Source organism: Lathyrus oleraceus, chromosome 7 (assembly GCF_024323335.1).
Source record: "Lathyrus oleraceus cultivar Zhongwan6 chromosome 7, CAAS_Psat_ZW6_1.0, whole genome shotgun sequence".
NCBI classification, from domain to species: domain Eukaryota; kingdom Viridiplantae; phylum Streptophyta; class Magnoliopsida; order Fabales; family Fabaceae; genus Lathyrus; species Lathyrus oleraceus.
The window spans coordinates 253,517,609-253,538,683 of record NC_066585.1 but is presented as its reverse complement, the minus strand read 5'-3'; positions in this window follow the sequence as shown (position 1 = coordinate 253,538,683).

The window sequence follows — 21,075 nt, the reverse complement described above, 5'->3', positions numbered from 1 at the left end:
GGCAACTGTCTGAAGTCCTCCTTAAGAGGCGATGTTTGTGATTGTTTAACTTTGTCCCCAAGCAGGTAAAGACCTCATGTGAGGCAATTGATAGACAAAAGAGATATCCAGCCTATCTCCTACTATTCTGTGAGTCACTCACCTTGCTCACACCACATGTGTTGATGCATAGTGAGTAAAAGCCCAAGATCTATCGAGTCTAACTTGTGGAGAGAGTTCCATCTTTCTGAACTCCCACACCTTCTGATATTCAATGCTCTCCCTGACCAGGGATAAGAGTGATGAGGCACACCCCTCATATCCTTTCATCTGCTTCACCTTGGCTCTCAATGTCAAGGTTAAGAGCACCACTTACCCTATTCCAGTGGACTTTTAAGTCTAACCCTTTGATTGAGCCTAATTGTTTGGTTATAGTGAGTGCTAAGTGACTTTGTTTGATTAATTGCTTGTTGCATTTGTACATGTTTGCTTGCATGCCTTTGTGCACTTATCATCATTGATTGTTCATTATTGCATGATCATCATTGTATATCTTGTGGTTTGTTTGAGTTTACCCATTGAGGACAATTGTAAGACCATGTTCTTTGGCCATTGTCCCTATGATTTGGAAGGGATAGAGTGTAAGACCATTTCATTGGTCACTCATGTCCATTGCTTAGTGAATTGTTTGTTTGTTGTATGTGAGGATGCAATTATAAGTCCATGTTGTTGGCATTTGTATTCCTATGATCATCCTTTGGAGGTTGGTATAAGTCCAGATAGATTGGCGTCCGACATCCAAGTTTTGTTTTACTTTAGGAGATTGGTGTAAATCCATTTATTGGTATCCGATATCCGCTTTTGCTTTTGTGAGACTGGTATAAGACCATTGATGGCATCCGATATCATTGTTGTTTTTAGGAGATTGGTGTAAATCCATTTATTGGTATCCGATATTCGCTTTTGTTTGTGAGATTGGTATAAGACCATTGATGGCATCCGGTATCACCTTGCCTTTTATTTGCTTGCTTTGTTGCCTATTCCTAAGGACACACTTGAATCATCTTCTATATGATCTCAAGAGGTGAACCTTTCTAAGAAGTTTTATATTCTATCATCCATACCCTCTTTGTCCTAAACCTTTTCACACTTTGCTTTCAAAAACTTTGACTTGTTGTGCAAACATCTTCATGTCTTTTCAAATTAGAAACTTGGACCTTAAGTCCTTGACTTTTCAAACTTCACTTTTCATAACACTTCTTTGAATCAATCTTAATCATACCTTGACCATATTTTATGAATAATCATAATCAATTAACTTCACCCATTCAATTGTTTTGGCTTTGTCCACTGTTAAAATGTTTTCATGCATTAGCCTTAGGTTTTAATTACCATAGTGGTTGATGTAAATCTTACCTTATCCTTAGTGAGTTGATTGTAAGTCTTCCATACTTATTATAGGGTTAACCCCTCACTAGTATGTTGAAGCCGTCCTTGCATGGTGGATTGTTGATTCGGGTTGAGTTTTCTCCCATTGGTAATGAAAAGCCTTAGTGCTTGTGTTTTAAAATTGAACTCACTAATTTTTGGAAATCTTTTAGCCGAACTACGGCGTTTTGATCCTTACCTTTGATGGAAGGTACGTAGGCAACGGGTTCATCCGTTCGAACACAAAAATAATAAAAATGTACATCCTTTTCTCATCATCCCATTCATGTTTGTACAATATGTCAAAAAAAACAAATAAACATTTTTTATACAACAAGCGTGAAAAAGGCTCCCTAGGAGTACCTAGGACGTGATGGGTGCCTAACACCTTCCCATTGCGTAATTTACCCCTTACCCAGATTCTCTGATCTTTTTCATTAGTTTTCTACGTGTAAAACTTCTTAGGTTTTTGTTCGCTTTTTAACCAGTCCTTAGGATAAATAAAAGTGCGGTGGCGACTCGATTCATTGTATACTTTGCTTATGGTTTAATCAATAAATCATATAGCGACGAATACACCGCTACACTCATAGAAAAAGCTACTGTCTTTGCTCAAGCTGGTAGTGTGGATGCTTTTGAAGCCATTTTTGTGTTGCTCATCTATGGTTTGGCTTTGTTCCCTAACGTTGACGGTTTTGTTAATGTTAACTCCATTACAATTTTTTTGATTGGGAATTATGTGCCTACTCTATTGGGTGATATGTATTTCTCTGTGCATCTAAGGAATTCTAAAGGTGGTAGAACTATTGTGTGATGTGTTCCTCTTCTATACAAGTGGTTTATTTCGCACTTGCCTCACACACATGCTTTCTGGGAGACAAACAATGTCTACGGTGGTCTCAGAGACTTATGTCCCTCACTAATGATGATATTGTTTGGCATGATTCATCATTAAGTAGTATGGATGTTATTGACAGTTGTGGTGAGTTCTCTAATGTGCCTCTCATTGGTACACAAGGAGGAATCAACTGCAATCCATCATTGGCTCGTCGTCAACTTGGGTTCCCCTTGAGAGATAAACCTAATAACACTCAGTTAATAGGTATTTTATATCAGGAGGGTAAATATCCCGAACATTTGAAGCAGGAGATGATCATGCTTGGAATAATGTGCATAGGAAAGGAAGATCTGAGCTTGGTCCGTGCAACTGTGTAGCCTTGGAAGCTTACACTACTTAGGGGAAGAAGATAGCTTTGGAGTTGAAGATGTCGTATGCTTGTGAGAGACCTATGTCTTTGGTTGTGGCTTAGCCATCAACTCTCCTTAACCAATATGTAGAGGAGTTGGAAGACGCACTCGCCAAGATAAAGCAAGAGAGAGATATGTGGGAAGAGAGATTCCATGCTTTGAGCAAAAAGCATGAGGAGTTGCAGCTTGAGTCAAAGGACAAAGAAACACTTATTGAACTTCTTGAAGACCGAGCAGTGAAGAGACAGAGAGAGCTAGAGGGTTCATCTTCCTCTAGTATTCCTCAGCCTTCTGGTGCTTGGAAGAAGATTGTTTATTAGCTTGTCCTTGAGAAAGCTCAGACGAAGACATCTTTTGAGTCCGAGATTTGACGCATCCGAAGGAAGTACACGCTAACAGCCAGATCATCTGACACTATTGCTAGGGGATCCTTAGGATGATTAGTTTCCTTTTCTCTTGTATTTGTACTATGGTTTCTGAAATTGTACTAAGTGTAATCCTTCCAAATTTTATGAATAAAAGATATTTTATGGTCAATCCAATTGTTATTATTCTATGTTTGCGAATAAAACAACATGTTCCTTGAAATTAAAATAATAAAAAACATTGCATCTCACGCATCATTTGCATAGCAGGTTTTCTTCTGCCAGATGTCTTATTGGTTATTCTTCTATACTTCAGCCAAGCTGACTCACCGATACAACACTCGCGCCAATCAACCCAATATCATGGAACATTTGGAGCAAGAGAATAGAGAGCTGAAGGATGAGATTGCACGGTTGACTGCCATGATGGAGTCTGTTCTTTCCGCGCAGAGCCAGTCTTCACCAACACCTGCAACTCCTCCCCAGAGGACTGTCATTTCAGAGGTATCTACCTCCACTATTCACATTGTTGCCAGCCAATCCGGTCCTTCCATGCCAGCTGGATTCCCTTGGGGAATTCCACCAAACTTCATGCTCGAAGGGTTTGCACCCACCTTTTCTTCTATACCGGCATCTAGCCCGATCATGTCTGCGCCACCACCAATTATCCATACCTTGCCCCGTGTTGAGGATACCATCTACTATTCTGAGCCATCTAAAGGCCCAGTTGTTTACGAAAAGATGGATGAAATGAAGGATTAGTTCCTTGAGCTGCGCAAGAAGTTGAAAACATTGAGAGGAAAGGACTTGTTTGGTAAGAGTGCTGCTAAGCTCTGTTTGGTACCAAATGTGAAGATCCCGATGAAGTTCAAAGTACCTAACTTTGAAAAATATAAGGGGAACACTTGTCCACTTAGTCACCTTGTTATGTACGCCAGAAAGATGTCAACTCAAACTGATAATGATCAGTTACCGATTCACTACTTTCGAGACAATTTGACTGGTGTTGCTCTAAGATGGTATATGGGGCTAGACAGTGAAAGTGTTCGTACGTTCAACAATTTGGGTGAAGCTTTTGTGAAACAGTACAAGTATAATGTGGATATGGTGCCTGATAGAGACCAGATGAGGTCTATGTCTCAGAAGGATAAAAAGACATTTAAAGAGTACGCTCAAAGACGGAGGGAACTTGCCGCTCAGATTAACCCCCCATTGGAAGAAAAAGAGATGACGAAGATTTTCCTGAAGACCCTGAGTTCATTTTATTATGAACATATGATTGCCAGTGCCCCCAGTGACTTTACCGAAATGGTAAATATGGGGATAAGGGTAGAAGAGGGAGTCCGTGAAGGACGTCTGTCCAAGGAAGACGTGTCATCTAATAAGAAAAATGGTGGTGGTTTCTCCAAGAGAAAGGAGGGAGAAACTAATTCAGTATCAATGAGGAGGAAGAGGAGGCCTCATGTAAGAAGAAATCCCCAACCGTCTCAGCATCAACATCAAGTTTCATCAGTAATTTCTATATTTTCTAATAATTCTAATCAACCAGTTCTGATTCAGCAACAACAACGTCAACAACAACCACAACAAAGAATCAACTACAACAACAACTACAACAGTAATCAATAACAGAACTTCGAGAAGAAGAAGGTCTCCTTTGACCTATTCCTATGTCATATGCCGAACTATATCCATATTTGGTTCTCAAGAACCTACTCCAACCAAGAAATCCACCTAAAATTCCCGAGCCACTTCCATGGTGGTATAAGCCTGAACTCTGTTGTGCCTTTCACCAGGGATCCCCTGGTCATGACATAGAGAACTGCTACCCGTTGAAGTATGAGGTACAAAATCTTGTAAAGAGTGGGATGGTGTCCTTTGAGGACCGTGCACCAAATGTGAAAGCCAATACGTTGCCCACTCATGGTTATGCTTCAATCAACATGGTAGATGGTTGTCTTGGAGAGTAAAAGGTTTATGATGTTCTCCATATCAGACAATCTTTGGTTGTAATTCATAAAGATATATGTTTGGTAAGTGATTGTGAACATGACCATGATGGTTGTGTGATATGCAGCGTGAACCCTCGAGGATGTGTCATTGTAAAGAGGGATATTCAGAGGTTGATGGATGAAGGGCTTATCCAAATTTATCAGTCAAGGGAGGTAGATGATGTCAATGTAGTTGTTCCGGTGTTCAAAACCCCTGAGCGGGTAGTGATTTAGTTTGTGTGTAGCAGCAACAACAACAATAGATCAGTATCGTCGTTGGTTATACGGTTAGCAGGCCATGTCCCGTATGCATACAATAAAGCTGTGTTGTATCAGTATAATGCCACAATGGTGGAGAATGGTTAAGAGGTGTCGTTGCCTGTGGAAAATTTTGTGGTGAATATAGCTGACATTGCAAAGGTGACCCGTAGTGGTCGTGTCTTCGGTTCGGTCTTTCCGAAGGAGGTAGAAGAGGCTGCAACCAGCAAGAAGATAGATGTGCCTGTGGTGAACCCAGTTAGTGCTCCAGTGTGTCAGTCTGGTGAATCCAACAAACTGAAGCCTAATGATGATGATGAAGTGTTAGGATTGATCAAGAAAAGTGAGTTTAATGTGGTGGAGCAGCTGCTCCAAACTCCGTCAAAGATTTCAGTGTTGTCTCTGTTAATGAATTCTAGAGCACACAGAGAAGAATTGCAGAAGGTACTAGAGCAAGCCTACATGGAACATGACGTTACTGTGGATCAGTTTGCCACATTGTTGCTAACATCATTGCTTGCAATAATCTGAGCTTTTGTGATGAAGAACTTCCCGAGGAAGGTAGAAATCACAATTTAGCACTACACATTTCAATGAACTGCAAGGAGGATACACTTTGCAATGTGTTGGTAGATACCAGTTATTCTCTAAACGTACTTCTGAAATCAACTCTTTCCAGACTCTTCTATCAAGGCTCTCCTATGAGATATAGTGGCGTGATTGTCAAAGCATTTGATGGTTCTCGCAAAACCGTCATTGGGGAGGTGGACCTTCCAGTGAAGATATGTTCGAGCGATTTCCAAATTACCTTTCAGGTAATGGATATCCACCCGGCCTATAGTTGTTTATTGGGGAGGCCATGGATTCACGAGGTAGGAGCTGTGACATCTACTCTGCACCAGAAGCTAAAATTCGTAAAGAACGACAAGCTTGTCATTGTTGGTGGGGAGAAGGCACTGTTGGTGAGCCATCTGTCATCTTTCTCGTATGTTGACGCTGAAGAGGAGGTTGGAATGCCATTCCAAGCCTTGTCTATCACTGAAGTGAAGAAAGTCGGGGCACCCATGTCTTCTTTCAAGGATGCTCAGAAGGCTATTGAGGCTGGCTGCACCGATCAGTGGGGCCGAATGGTAGAGATTGCTGAGAATAAGAACATGTCTGGATTGGGATTTCAACAAGGGCTGTCGAATTTCAAGGCTGAAGAAGTGCAACCTAGTTTCCACAGTGGAGGGTTCATCCATGGTAATGAACAACACTCAGTTGCTGTAATTGAAGATGATAAAGACGAAGACTACGCCCACTTTGTGACGCATGGCGAGACTTGCAACAATTGGGTTGCTTTTGATATTCTTGTTATCGTTCACCGCTCTAAGTAATTTGTTTTCATGTTTTAAGAAAAATCCTTCTCCTATGCCTAAGGGAGAAGTGAACATTGTTAGGCATTTTCAATTATCATTAATAAAATGCAATTCTATTCATCCACATCTATGATGTTTTATTTTTACTTTTTTTTGCCTTTCTGAAAAATGGTAATCACAAAAAACATAAATAAATAAATAATAATTGTCCATCTGCATAATATTTGGTCACAATTCAATTCTCTAAAATCAAAATATGAAATCATTATGCAGGTTGGTTCCCAAACCCATTGAATACAATGATCCTACTCCCTCTCCAAACTTTGAGTTTCCTGTGCTTGAGGCCGAGGAAGAGACTGGTGATGAAGTATCTGATGAATTGTCTCGTCTACTTGAGCATGAGGAAAAATCCATTCAGCCGTTTGAAGAACAGATTGAGTTAGTCAACTTGGGTTCCGAGGATGATGTGAAGGAAGTCAAGATTAGGTCTCAATTGTGTCAAGAAGCTAAGAAGGGGTTGATTGATCTTCTTCGAGAATATTCAGATGTGTTTGCTTGGTCCTATCAAGACAGGTCTGGGTTGGATTCTGAGATTGTGGAGCATAGATTGTCGTTGAAGCCAGAATGCCCACCAGTCAAGCAGAAGTTAAGGAGAACTCATCTTGATATGGCAATGAAGATCAAAGAAGAAGTGCAGAAACACATCGATGTTGGTTTTCTTATAACCTCTGAATATCCGCAGTGGATGGCCAATATTGTGCCTGTTCCGAAGAAAGATGGAAAAGTCCGTATGTGTGTTGATTATAGGGATTTGAACAAAGCTAGTCCAAAAGATGATTTTCCTCTGCCACACACTGACATGTTGGTAGACAATACAGCTAAATTCAAAGTCTTTTCATTTATGAACAGATTTTCTGGTTATAATCATATTAGAATGGCACCCATTCATTACACCCTGCGGACCATTCTGTTATAGAGTGATGCCTTTCGGTTTAAAGAATGTCGGTGCAACTTACCAGAGAGCTATAACCATTTTTTTCCATGATATGATGCACAAAGAAATCGAGGTTTACGTTGATGATATGATTGCCAAATCAAGTGATGAAGAAGGACATGTTGAGCATTTGTTGAAGTTATTCCAGCGTTTGAGGAAGTACAAACTCCGCTTGAATCCCAATAAGTGTACATTTGGTGTTCGTTCTAGTAAGTTGTTGGGCTTTATTGTCAGTGAGAAGGGTATTGAAGTTGATCCTGCCAAAGTCAAAGCAATACAGGAGATGTCTGCGCCCAAAAATGAGAAGCAAGTCAGAGGTTTTCTTGGTCGCTTGAACTATATCTCAAGATTTATATCACATATGACTGCCACGTTTGCGCCTATATTCAAGCTTCTTCGGAAAGATCAGTCTTGTGATTGGACCGAAGATTGTCAAAAAGCTTTTGATAGTATCAAAGAGTATCTGCTTGAGCCTCCAATTCTGTCTTCGCCTGCTGAAGGAAGACCGTTGATCATGTATCTGATAGTTCTTGATAAGAGTATGGGTTGTGTTCTGGGTCAGCAAGACGAATCTGGAAAGAAAGAATATGCTATTTACTACTTGAGTAAGAAATTCACTGATTGTGAGACTCGGTATTCTATGCTTGAAAAGACTTGTTGCGCATTGGCTTGGGCTGCTAAGTGTCTGCACCAGTACATGTTGAATCATACTACTTGGTTGATATCCAAAATGGATCCAATCAAATATATTTTTGAGAAGCCTGCTTTAACCGAGAGGATTTCCCGTTGGCAAATATTGTTATTAGAGTATGATATTGAAGACCGATCTTAAAAAGCAATCAAAGGTAGTGTCTTAGCTGACCACTTGGCTCACCCACCAGTTGAAGATTACTAGTCAGTACAGTATGATTTCCCTGATGAAGAGATTTTATACCTGAAAATGAAAGATTGTGATGAACCATTGCTTGAAGAAGGGCCAGAACCTGGTTCCCGCTGCGACATGATATTTGATGGAGCTTTTAATCAGTATGTTAATGGCATTGGGGCAGTGATTATTACTCCTCAAGGCACTCATTTTCCATTTATAGCTAGATTGACTTTCAAGTGTACAAACAATATGGCTGCGTATGAAGCTTGCATTATGGGGCTTAAAGAAGCCATTGATCACAGAATCAAGCATCTGGACGTTTATGGAGATTCGACTTTAGTTGTGAACCAGATCAAAGGAAAATGGGTGACGAATCAACCCAGTTTGATACCATACAGAGATTATGCGAGGAGGATTTCAACTTTCTTTACAAAGGTTGAGTTTCATCATATCCCTCTGTAGCGGTGTATTCGTCACTTTATGATTTATTGATTAAATCAAAAGCAAAGCATACAAAGAATCGAGTCGCCACCGCACTTTTATTTATCCAAAGGAATGGCTAAAAAGCGAACAAAAGCCTAAGAAGTTTTACACATAGAAAACTAATGAAAAGATAAGAGATCTGGGTAAGGGGTTAATTACGCAATGGAAAGGTGTTAGGCACCCAAAACGTCCTAGGTACTCCTAGGGAGCCCTTTTCACAACTTGTTGTATGAAATGTTATTTGTTTATGAAATATTTATTGTGCAAACATGATTGAAGGGATGAGAAAAGAATATACAAGTTATTATTTTTGTGTTTGAACGGATGAACCCGTTGCCTACGTACCTTCCCATGGAAGGTAAGGATCAAAACGCCGTAGTTCGGCTAAAAGATTTCCAAAAGTATGGGTGGATTCATTTTAAACAAAAGCACTAAGGTCTTTCGTTATCCACGGGAGAAAACTCAACCTATACAAACAACAAGTCCACCATGTGAGAAAAGCTTCAACTTGCTAGTGAGGGGTTAACCCTATAATAAGCAAGGAAGTCTTACAATTCAATCACTAAGGACAAAAGGTGAGATTAACATCAACCAACTAGGATAAATCAAACCTATGGCTAATGTATGAAAACTTATCAAGAATGCACAAAGCCACAAAACAATTGAGTGAGTGAAATTAACCAATTAGGATTATTCACAAAAGTGGTCAAAATATGATTAGAATTCAATTCAAAAGAAGTATTATGAAAATGAAGTTTGAAAAATCAGAGGCTTAAGGCCTAGGTTTCTAATTTGAAAAGAAATGAAAATGTTTGCACAATAGCTTTCAAGTTTTGGATTAACATGCAAATGGAGGTTTAAAGAAACAAAAGGTGGGAGGGTTAGGAAGTAAAACTTCTTAGATGTTCACCTCTTGAGATCATATGTAGATGATTCAAGTGATTCCTTTGGAATAAGCAACAATGCAATAACAGATGTGTCGCAACCTGAAAAATACAGTGTGCGAAAAAACAACCGGCGAAAGAAAATGACAGAAGAGTCGCCACCGTGCGTTATTTATCCCAAGGGAGGGAAAGGAAACGCTCGAAGTAAACCTGAAAAAGGAAAGGACAAGACGGGGCCTCGCAACCAAATCTTGGGTTCGGGAGTCGGTTATGCGAAGGGAAGGTATTAGCACCCCTACGCATCCGTAGTACTCTACGGGATCCACTTTTGTAGTTCTTGTCTAAAGGGTGTGGGTTTATCTTGTGCTGTTTGCCAAAAAAAACAAAAAAAGGGTTAAATGAAAATGACTCGCGCGGATGTTGCATCCACTGCATACGTATCTCATCTGAATATGAGAATCAGAGTCTTCGTAGCTCGGCTGACCTATGGGTTGGGGGAATGTGTGCTCGCTAAGACATCGCGTCTTATGCCTACGTATCTCATCTGGAATGAGAATCAGAGCAAACCGTAGTTCGGCTAACTACGGGGTTATGGATTGGGTTTTGGACGAACGACGTCACTACGCAATCTACCGGATGCTCGACCTTTGGAGACTTACTCGCCTGTAGTAGAAGGAGTAAACGTGTTGCTTTGGGTTTTAGGGTTTGGGATGCTCGAGGGCAAACAGGCAGTTCTTGACGAAGGAACCGCGCTACATGTGGGGATATGAATACAAAACACAAAACATGTATCTCAAAGTAAAATGCCACCAAGGGGCCCAAACATTGCCTCCTATCGAGGTCTTCCAGCTAAGAAAGCGATAAAGTACGAGAAAAGGAAAAAATTACCATACGGATAAAGATTCGAAGTTACAGCAATTAAAGGATTAGCAACCCTGAGATCTCTCCAGCTAGACCATCAAAGAAAATCAGTCAATACGATTAATCAGGATAAACCTCCGGATGGTATCCCTGCAAGAGTATGTGAGCCCTCACGAAAACTCAACAGAAAGGTTAGACAAACAAGGTGAAATCCAGGGAAAACAATGCCATGGCAACACAAAGACAGGTTAGAGAAACAAAATAGGGTAACCCAGAGTTGCCCCTAAATCAAAATGTAACCACATGAATAATTCCATCAAAATTCACAAAAGGCTCACAAAAAAGGTATCAAATTCACCCATAATACCTCATACATTTAGAGCATTCAAATTAAAGGCATAAAGATGATGGATATAGGGCAAACCTGATTGGAGAGCTTGATTGAAATTGAGTTGCACCCGTGAGGTTTACAAGTTGAGTTCCCTTCAGGGTTTGGAGGCTGCTCTGAGTTCTCTGTCAGGTCTTCTCTCACTATCTTTTTCCTCAGGGTTTTGTTCCAAGGAAACCTCAGAGTGTTTTGTTTCTCCTCAAAATCCCCCTTTGTTCTATCTTCTTTCTCTCACTATCTTTTTCCAGTGAATCTCCCAGTGTAACTCCAAGTGTGTTTTCCTCTACTGAAACTTCAGTATTTATAGACTGATTTTCGTGGGTAGTGGGCTCAAATGAGGGAGACCCAAGTCCAAAATAATTTGTTATATTTTATTTATTTATTTATTTTATTTATTTAATTAATTAATTAATTAATTATTTTTTTTTTCTTTTTTTTTCTTTTTTTTTTTCTTTTTTTTTTTCTTTTTTTTTTCAGGAAAAATGAAGGGTAAATTTTGGGGTATTACAGCTGCCCCTACTCAATCAACTAGAGACCCGGAAAGAAGATGGCAGCTGCTTTCGTGCTTTCGAGGTATCAAGGGATTGAATACAATAAAAGCCCAAAAATTTGCACTGAAGTGAAGTGAAGTAACAATGTCTGTCAGAATCGGCAAAGAGGTGGTCTTGAAAGAAGAATCCGTCTGGTACGGTGAAAGTCAGTCTGAATACCGAAAAAGAATGTTAACTTGGATACCAAAATAAATGGTAACACAGAAATAACCATGACCTGAATGCCGCTCATCAGTCTGAATACTGGAAATGACTTCGATCTGAACATCGGGAAATTGGCCTGAATGCCACAAGTTGCATCGACCTGAACGTCGGAAACTTCTTCGATCTGAACATCGGAAAATTGGCCTGAATGCCACAAGTTGCATCGACCTGAACGTCGGAAACTTCTTCGATCTGAACATTGGAAAGACTTGGCCTGAATGCCACTTCGATCTGAATATCGGGAAAACTGGCCTGAATGCCACTTCGATCTGAATATCGGAACACTAGCCTGAATGCCACTTCGATCTGAATATCGGAACACTGGCCTGAATGCCACAAGTCGCATCGACCTGAACGTCGGAAACTTCTTCGATCTGAACATCGGAAAGACTTGGCCTGAATGCCACTTCGATCTGAATATCGGGAAAACTGGCCTGAATGCCACTTCGATCTGAATATCGGAACACTAGCCTGAATGCCACTTCGGTCTGGATACCGGAAAACTTCATGCCTGTCAGCATTGGCAGAAATAGGGAATGATAATAGAGGCGGCGCATGGGCCAATGACACTTGCTGGGGATAACAAAGGTAAGTCATGAACAATCTTCAGTCTGAGTACTGGAAACAACTTCTAGCTTATCACTTGGGATACCGAGAATGTTTTATGCTTACATGCGTATGTTTGAATTTTTCAATGGCGTAATGCTCCATGAAAATGGAAATGCTACGCGATTTGGAAGGATGCAATGCAATATGATTCTACATGCAGGGATGCGAAATGCTGGGTAGAATGCCAAGCTGAGGCAAGGGGATCTACTGGGGAAATGATCACCATCTTCTGGACCCTGGCAAGGCTGTTGGAGATGCACAGCGCAAAGAACTCTGTGGGGAGATGACTAGCCATGCGGTGTTCTGGCCATACCGAGACTCTGATCGGGGAAAGAATGGCATTGGAAGCCTGCTGCTGAGGAAAGCTACAATGGTTCTGGCAACCACGATTTGCGAGAGATGACTCAGCAGGGGGAGCAAACACTGATACGGTACCGAGGTTCTGCTTCAAGGAAAGAAACCATGGATCAGGCATTGGGATTATCGATCTGGCATCGAACTCTAAGGAGCAACCACTTCTGCTGGGAAGATAAAGTCTGGCACTGTCAACCCCGTTGGGGATATGTAGTCTGGTACTATCAACTCTACTGGGGAGTGTATGTCCTGAAACAACCGCTTGGGGAAGTACGGTGGTGAGAAACTGCTAGGGATTGAAGAATCCCACGCTCTGATCAGCTCTGCAGGGATAAGACACCGAATTTGTCTATTGGTGACTTCACTGGGGAAGATATTCACGATCATCTGCAGGGAATTTTAAGGAAATGCCCCGAGGGTATCTGTTCTGAATAGACGATCCAAAGCACTTAAAATTTACAGCAATTTTAAATGTTTATTAAGCATGTACCTGTAAAGCCCTTATGTGTCATGATGCAATGTTTATCAAAAATTCGGACGTCATTTTTGCAAACAAAACAGTAAAATGAAAATGAAAACAGAGATATACTGAATAACATGATTTTATTGATTGAATGGCCTCTGAATAGGCATTTACATTAAGAAGCAATCCCTGGAAAGAGGTAACCGCACAATAGATAAAAACAGAAATTAATCTAATGGCAATGTGAAATGGATTTCTATTGGGTTCCAATTCTACTATGACTTGCCCGTCTTCAAGATCCTCCAGATGATCAGCTTTCTGAAAGAGTGATTGGACTGTTTCCTATCCTTCAAAAATTTCCAGTCATTGGCACGAGATGAGATTCAGAACTACTCAGAACGCAGTCATTCGCTTAATCCCTAACTTTTGCCTGGATCGCCCTTTTCGGGTTTTCAATCCACCGGGATACCCATTTTTGCCTAAGTTGCCTTTTCAGGTTTTCAACTTACCGGGTGTACTATCTTTTTTTTTTTTTTTGTCCCTAATTTTTGCCCGAACCTTTTCATTTTCTTGGTTCGCCGGGATGCCCATTTTTTGCCTGGACTATTCTTTTTACTGTCCATCGGGTCTATTTTATGCGAAGTATTTTTTAACTGCGTCTGAGTTCACAGGGGAAGTGAAGTTTTCACCATCCATAGTTGCAAGCATTAAAGCCCCACCATCAAAAACCTTGGTGACAATATACGGTCCATCATAGTTAGGAGTCCACTTGCCCCTGTGATCTGTCTGAGGAGGAAGGATCCTTTTCAACACTAAATCTCCGACTTGGAAACAACGAGGACGCACCTTCTGATCAAAAGCTCTCTTCATCCGACTCTGATACAACTGCCCATGACAAATGGCTGCCATTCGCTTCTCTTCGATAAGACTCAACTCATTGAACCTTGTCCGAATCCATTCAGCTTCGTCTAGCTTGACATCCAACAAGACTCTTAGGGAAGGAATCTCCACTTCAACAGGTAGGACTGCTTCCATACCATACACCAGGGAGTAAGGGGTTGCCCCGGTCGATGTACGTACTGAAGTACGGTACCCATGCAAGGCGAAGGGTTGCATCTCATGCCAATCTCTGTACGTGACGACCATCTTCTGCACAATCTTCTGTATGTTCTTATTTGCCGCCTCAACAGCGCCGTTCATCTTAGGGCGGTAAGGGGAAGAATTGTGATGCTGAATGTTGAAGTTCTGACACAACTCCTTCATCATTTTGTTGTTGAGATTAGAACCATTATCAGTAATGATTCTTTCGGGAATCCCATAGCGACAAATGATTTCTTTCTTGATGAAACGGGCAACCACATGTCTGGTGACATTCGCGAACGACGCTGCCTCGACCCACTTGGTGAAATAGTCGATGGCAACAAGGATGAAGCGATGCCCATTGGAAGCAGTCGACTCAATCTTTCCAATCATGTCAATGCCCCACATGGCAAACGGCCACGGCGAAGACATCACATTCAGAGGATTCGGCGGTACATGCACCTTATCAGCATAAATCTGGCATTTATGACACTTCCGAGCATACTTGAAACAATCTGATTCCATGGTCATCCAATAATAACCCGCTCTCAACAATTTCTTAGCCATTGCATGTCCGCCGGCATGAGTACCGAAGGAACCTTCATGAACTTCCTGCATTAACATGTCCGCCTCGTGTCTGTCCACACATCTGAGCAAAACCATGTCGAAGTTCCTCTTATACAACACATCGTCTTTGTTCAAGAAGAAACTGCCTGCCAATCTTCTCAAAGTCTTTCTGTCATTGTTGGATGCCCCTGCAGGGTACTCTTGATTCTTCAGAAAGCACTTGATATCGTGATACCAGGGCTTATCATCGACTGCCAGTTCAGCAGCAAACACATACGCGGCCCTGTCAAGGCGCATCACATCGATCCTGGGAGCATGGTTCCAACGAATTACCTTGATCATGGAGGATAGAGTAGCAAGTGCGTCTGCCATCTGGTTCTCATCACGAGGTATTTGATACAATTTTACCGTTGTGAAGAAAGTCAAAAGTCTTCTCGTGTAATCTCTGTAGGGGACCAGAGTGGGCTGGAGAGTATTCCAATCACCATTCACTTGATTGATCACCAGAGCTGAATCTCCGAAGATGTCCAGAGTCTTGATTCTCAAATCAATGGCTTGCTCAATACCCAAGATACAAGCCTCATACTCAGCTTCATTATTTGTGCACTCAAAAGTCAAACGAGCGGTGAAAGGCATGTGGGCACCCTTCGGAGTAGTAATGACAGCGCCAATTCCACTACCTCTAGCATTAACAGCCCCATCAAACAACAAAGTCCACTTTTCGTTTGGATCAGGTCCCTCCTCAACAACTGGCTCTTCACAGTCTTTCATCTTGAGGAACATGATGTCTTTATCAGGGAATTCAAACTTCATTGGCTCATAATCATCAATCGGTTGCTCGGCAAGGTAGTCTGACAGAATACTCCCTTTGATGGCCTTCTGTGACGTATACTGGATATCATACTCTGTTAAAATCATCTGTCAACGGGCAACACATCCGGTGAGAGCCGGCTTCTCAAAGATGTACTTCACTGGATCCATCTTAGAAATCAACAAGGTAGTATGGTTCAACATATACTGTCTCAGTCGGCGAGCAGCCCAGGCCAAAGCACATCAAGTTTTCTCAAGCTGCGAATATTTGATTTCACAGTCGGTAAACTTTTTGCTAAGGTAGTATATGGCATGCTCTTTTCGACCAGACTCGTCATGCTGTCCCAATACACACCCCATCGAGTTCTCGGTCACTGACAGGTACATTATCAGAGGTCTCCCAGGAACTGGAGGTATAAGGATTGGAGGTTTCTGTAGATACTCTTTTATCTTCTCGAAAGCCCTTTGACAATCTTCATTCCACCTGATAGCCTGATCTTTCCTCAGTAATTTGAAAATTGGCTCACACATGGTTGTTGGGTGAGAGATGAACCTTGCAATGTAGTTCAACCTCCCTAAGAAACTACGGACTTGCTTCTCTGTTCTTGGCTCTGGCATTTCCTGTATTGCTTTCACTTTGTCAGGATCCACCTCAATCCCTTTTCCGCTAACAATAAAACCCAGCAATTTTCCCGATCTCACCCCGAAAGTGCACTTGTTCGGATTAAGTCTCAGTTTGAATTTCCTCAAACGCTCAAACAGTTTCTGCAAATTCACCAAATGTTCTTCTTCTGTCTGAGATTTGGCAATCATATCATCCACATAAACCTCGATTTCATGATGAATCATATCATGGAACAGAGTTACCATAGCTCGTTGATATGTTGCTCCGGCATTTTTCAGACCAAACGGCATCACCTTGTAGCAGAAGGTGCCCCATGGGGTTATGAAAGTTGTCTTTTCCATGTCTTCTGGTGCCATCTTGATTTGGTTATAGCCAGAAAATCCATCCATGAAGGAGAATACCGAGAACTGAGTTGTATTATCCACCAAAACGTCGATGTGAGGTAATGGGAAATCATCTTTAGGGCTAGCCCTGTTCAGATCCCGGTAGTCGACACACATCCGTACCTTTCCATCCTTCTTAGGTACTGGGACGATGTTTGCAACCCATGGCGGATAATTGGTGACTGCTAGAAACCCTGCATCCAACTGCTTTTGCACTTCTTCCTTTATCTTGACAGCCATCTCTGGTCTTGTTCTTCTGAGTTTCTGCTTGACCGGAGGACAACCTTCTTTGAGAGGCAAGCGGTGTACCACGATGTCTGTGTCCAGCCCGGGCATGTCCTGATAAGACCAGGCGAAGATGTCAACGTATTCTTGCAGCAATTCAATCAGCCCTTTCTTCACATCATCTCCCAAAACAGCCCCTATTTTGATTTCTCTCTTGGCGTCTTCGGTGCCGAGATTAATCACTTCAACAGACTCTTGATGCGGTTGAATGACCCTTTCTTCCTGTTTTAATAACCTGGTAAGTTCTTCAGGGAGTTCACAGTCTTCATCACCCTCTTCTTCAGCTTGAAAGATTGGATTTTCAAAGTCGAAGCGAGCCATAGCGAACCGTTATCAATAGGATCCGGTGTTGTGCATCTGCATGAGTGATGGTATGTGCTTATGAGTGTGAACAAGAAGTGAAAACTAAACAAAACATTGCCATTTTTTTATTTTGAAAAACTGCAAAAATAGAAAGACAGGGAACGAAATATTTGAATGCAAAAATACGTCCTTTATTTATGATAAAAATGCAAGTGTCACATAGACGGGCCCTACAATGAGTCATTACGCCCTGGGCGGAACGTAAGACTTGGATATGCATGAATAAACAAAGAAAATTACTCTTCAAGAAGAGTGACTTGGATAATCTCTTCAGAAGACCAATTGTTGATGACTTCACCTGGGATCCTCGGACGCACCCAGTTGTCAATGTCACAATCACTATCCCCATCTTCTTCGTTGACTGCAGAGACTTGACCATACTGAATGATGCCAGCACTGGAGAAAGTGATCGGCCCCTGAAGTGTTGTAGAAGTCAAAACTGGCTGATACCCAATCCCGAACTTATCTTCCTTCACTGGTAATTCCAACAGACGCCCCCAACCGGGAGCAACACCTGAATCCACCACGGCCCGTGCCTGCTTAAAGGATGAGATAGAGGCACCCGCTTTAACCTCTTCCACCGGAGCTGCATCCTTGACTTGAACTGACTCAAAAGCCTGACACAGAGTCTCATGAATTTCACCTTCTACTTCTACATACTTGAATGTAGACAGGTTACTGACCAGGATGTCCTCCTCACCACAGACGATGATAATTCGTCCGTTGACCGGAAACTTAATCTTCTGATGTAGAGTTGAAGAGACTGCCCCAGCATTATGGATCCAAGGACGACCCATCAAGCAACTGTAGGAAGGACTGATATCCATCACGTAGAAGACAGTATTGAAGGTTTGTGATTCAATCAAAATTGGCAATTCTACCTCTCCAAACACCGACCTCTTAGAACCATCGAAGGCTCTCACAATAAGATCTGAAGGTTTCAAGACCAAACCCTCTACTTCTAACCTTGTCAGGGCTCTCTTGGGTAGCACATTGAGAGAGGAGCTTGTATCCACCAGAACATGCGATAACACGGTGTCTCTGCATTCCATCGAGATGTGCAGAGCCTTGTTATGATTGCGTCCGACTGGTGTTAAGTCAGAATCAGTAAAACCTAACCCGTTGCTTGTATGCACATTGGCGACGATCCCTTCTAGTTGGTTTACCGAGATCTCTTGAGGTACATAAGCAGCATTAAGAACCTTCAGAAGTGCCTCCCTGTGTGCCTCCGAACACAATAGGAGTCAGAGAATGGATATCTTGGACGGAGTCTGAATCAACTGATCGACTACCTTGTAATCGCTTTTCTTTATGATTCTCAGAAGCTCGTCCACATCCTTTGCAAAAATGGGCTCAGAACTTCCCTGGGGTGCAGAGGTATCCCCGTTCACGGCTTGCTTGCCCTTGGCTTTCGCCACAGCATCAGCATTATCAGCTTGGGTAATCGGTGGTGAGAACAGTCTACCACTCCTGGTGAATCGCCCAATTCCACCGACATTATCCATTGCGGGACCTTCAAGTTCAGGCTTCTGACCCTCTTCTACTTTCAGTGGCCGTTCCACCTTACGATCGTGCGTATACACGCTCCCCCCATAATGCCACGGAATGGCCCTTTCACTGGTGAAGGGTAAAGGACCAGGGGTTGTGATGGTCATAGTAGATCGTCGCACTGGTGGCACGGGTTGCGCTTCTGGCACACGGATCTGATTAGTTGGGTAGAAAATAGTGATAGTAGCAATATCACAGTCGTACTCAGAAATTTCATTCATTGAAATGCAAGCATCCGAAACATCGAAATCAAGTTCAATTACATCATTATGGATTACAGAAACCGTAGGAACAACATCTGCGAATTCATCAGTAGCATCTTCAAACCCTTCTTCCTCAACCCTTTCCGCAGACTCTTGGACAGACAGACCCTCAACCTGGAGGATACCTTTGTCGAGCAAGGCCTGAATACCCTGCTGTAGTTTCAAACAACCTCCACTCTGAGTGGCACAATCCAAACAACCCTTCCCACAACCGGGGAAGACATCGGCCTTCAGCAAGCATCCTTTGATATCCAACAATGGAGTCTTCAACTTCAACACATCCTTAATGGACTTGGCTTCTCCCTCTACCAAATTAACGTTCGCACCACCATGCTGGGGCATGGGATTGTTGACGACATTCGGAGCTGGTGCAAGGTCGATGGCCTTTGAATCTATGAGGTCCTGAACTACGTGCTTAAAAGCTTTGCAGTTCTCAATGTCATGGCCAGGTGCCCCAGAGTGGAAGCTACACCTAGCGTTGGCGTCGTAACCCACCGGAAGTCTACCAACAGGAGGAGCCAGAGTGCGCAATTGCACAAGTTGTAGTTGTTGAAGACTAGAAAGCAACTGGGCGTACGACATTGGAAGGGTGTCGAAACGCCGGTCCATCATCCTTTGCCTCTGTTGATAAGCGGGTCTGTTACCCGGTTGTTGCTGCTGTTGATACTGAGCTGGTTGACGTTGTGATTGTTGTTGTTGTAGTGGTGCTGCAGCTGGAATGGTCACAGCCGCAACATACGGTTGCTGATGATAATTCTGAAAATTATTCCTCCGGTTATCCCTGTTCTGATAAGAAGATATGGCATTTGCATCCCCTTCTCTTCTCTTCTGTCCCTGAATGAACGGCTTCTTCACCCCTGATGAGGATCCACCTCCACTCTGGATCTTGTATGTCTTTAGGTAATTCTCCACCCTTTCTCCAGTAGAGACCACATCAGCAAAGTTGGAAGCATTGCAACCTACCAGACGCTCCAAGTAAGGTTCAGGCAGCGTATTCATGAACATGTTGGCCATTTCCTTTTCCAACATAGGAGGCTGAACACGGGAAGCTGTATCCCTCCAGCGTTGAGCGTATTCCCTAAAGCACTCATTGCTTTTAAGAGACAGATTCTGAAGTTGAGTTCTGTCCGGAGCCATGTCTGCATTATACTGATACTGCTTCACGAAAGCCTCTGCCAAATCCCTCCAGCAAGGGATGTGGGCTCTGTCCAGCCTCATATACCATTCCAAGGATGCCCCAGCTAGGCTATCCTGGAAGAAGTACATAAGTAGCTTCTCGTCATCAGAGTATGCAACCATTTTACGGAAATAGGCTTGCACGTGAGTTTTGGGGCAAGAGCTGCCATTGTAGTTGTCGAATATCGGGACCTTGAATTTCGGTGGCACCCTCACACCTGGGACCAGCCCCAAGTCCGCAACATCTACTCCCAGAGGATTCTGTCCTTCCACTGCCTTCAACCTTTCTTCCAATCTCCTAAACATGGGGTCCATGCCAAAGTCTTCCTGAAGCAAGGGGAACTGATCATCCTGACCATCCTGAATGGGTTGTTGGCCGGAGGTGACATGTAGGATTGGGATAGGCCCCGGTCCATTGGGACCATTAGCCTCTCCAGCTGGAGGATCAGCCAACGTCTCCGGTTGAGTAATAGGGGGATCCTTCTGCACCAATAATCTAAGCTCCTGCTGTCCTTGAGCCACCCCTTGAACCAAATCCATGAATTGATTCATGCGAATCTTCATCTCGGCGAGCTCTGCCTGTAGGCTTTCCATTACTCTCTGTTGGTTCCTTCGGGTACCGTATCGGTGAATGCTTGAGTCAGCTATCCTGCTAGTGGGACACCAAACAAACTGAGAACACTGTGGCG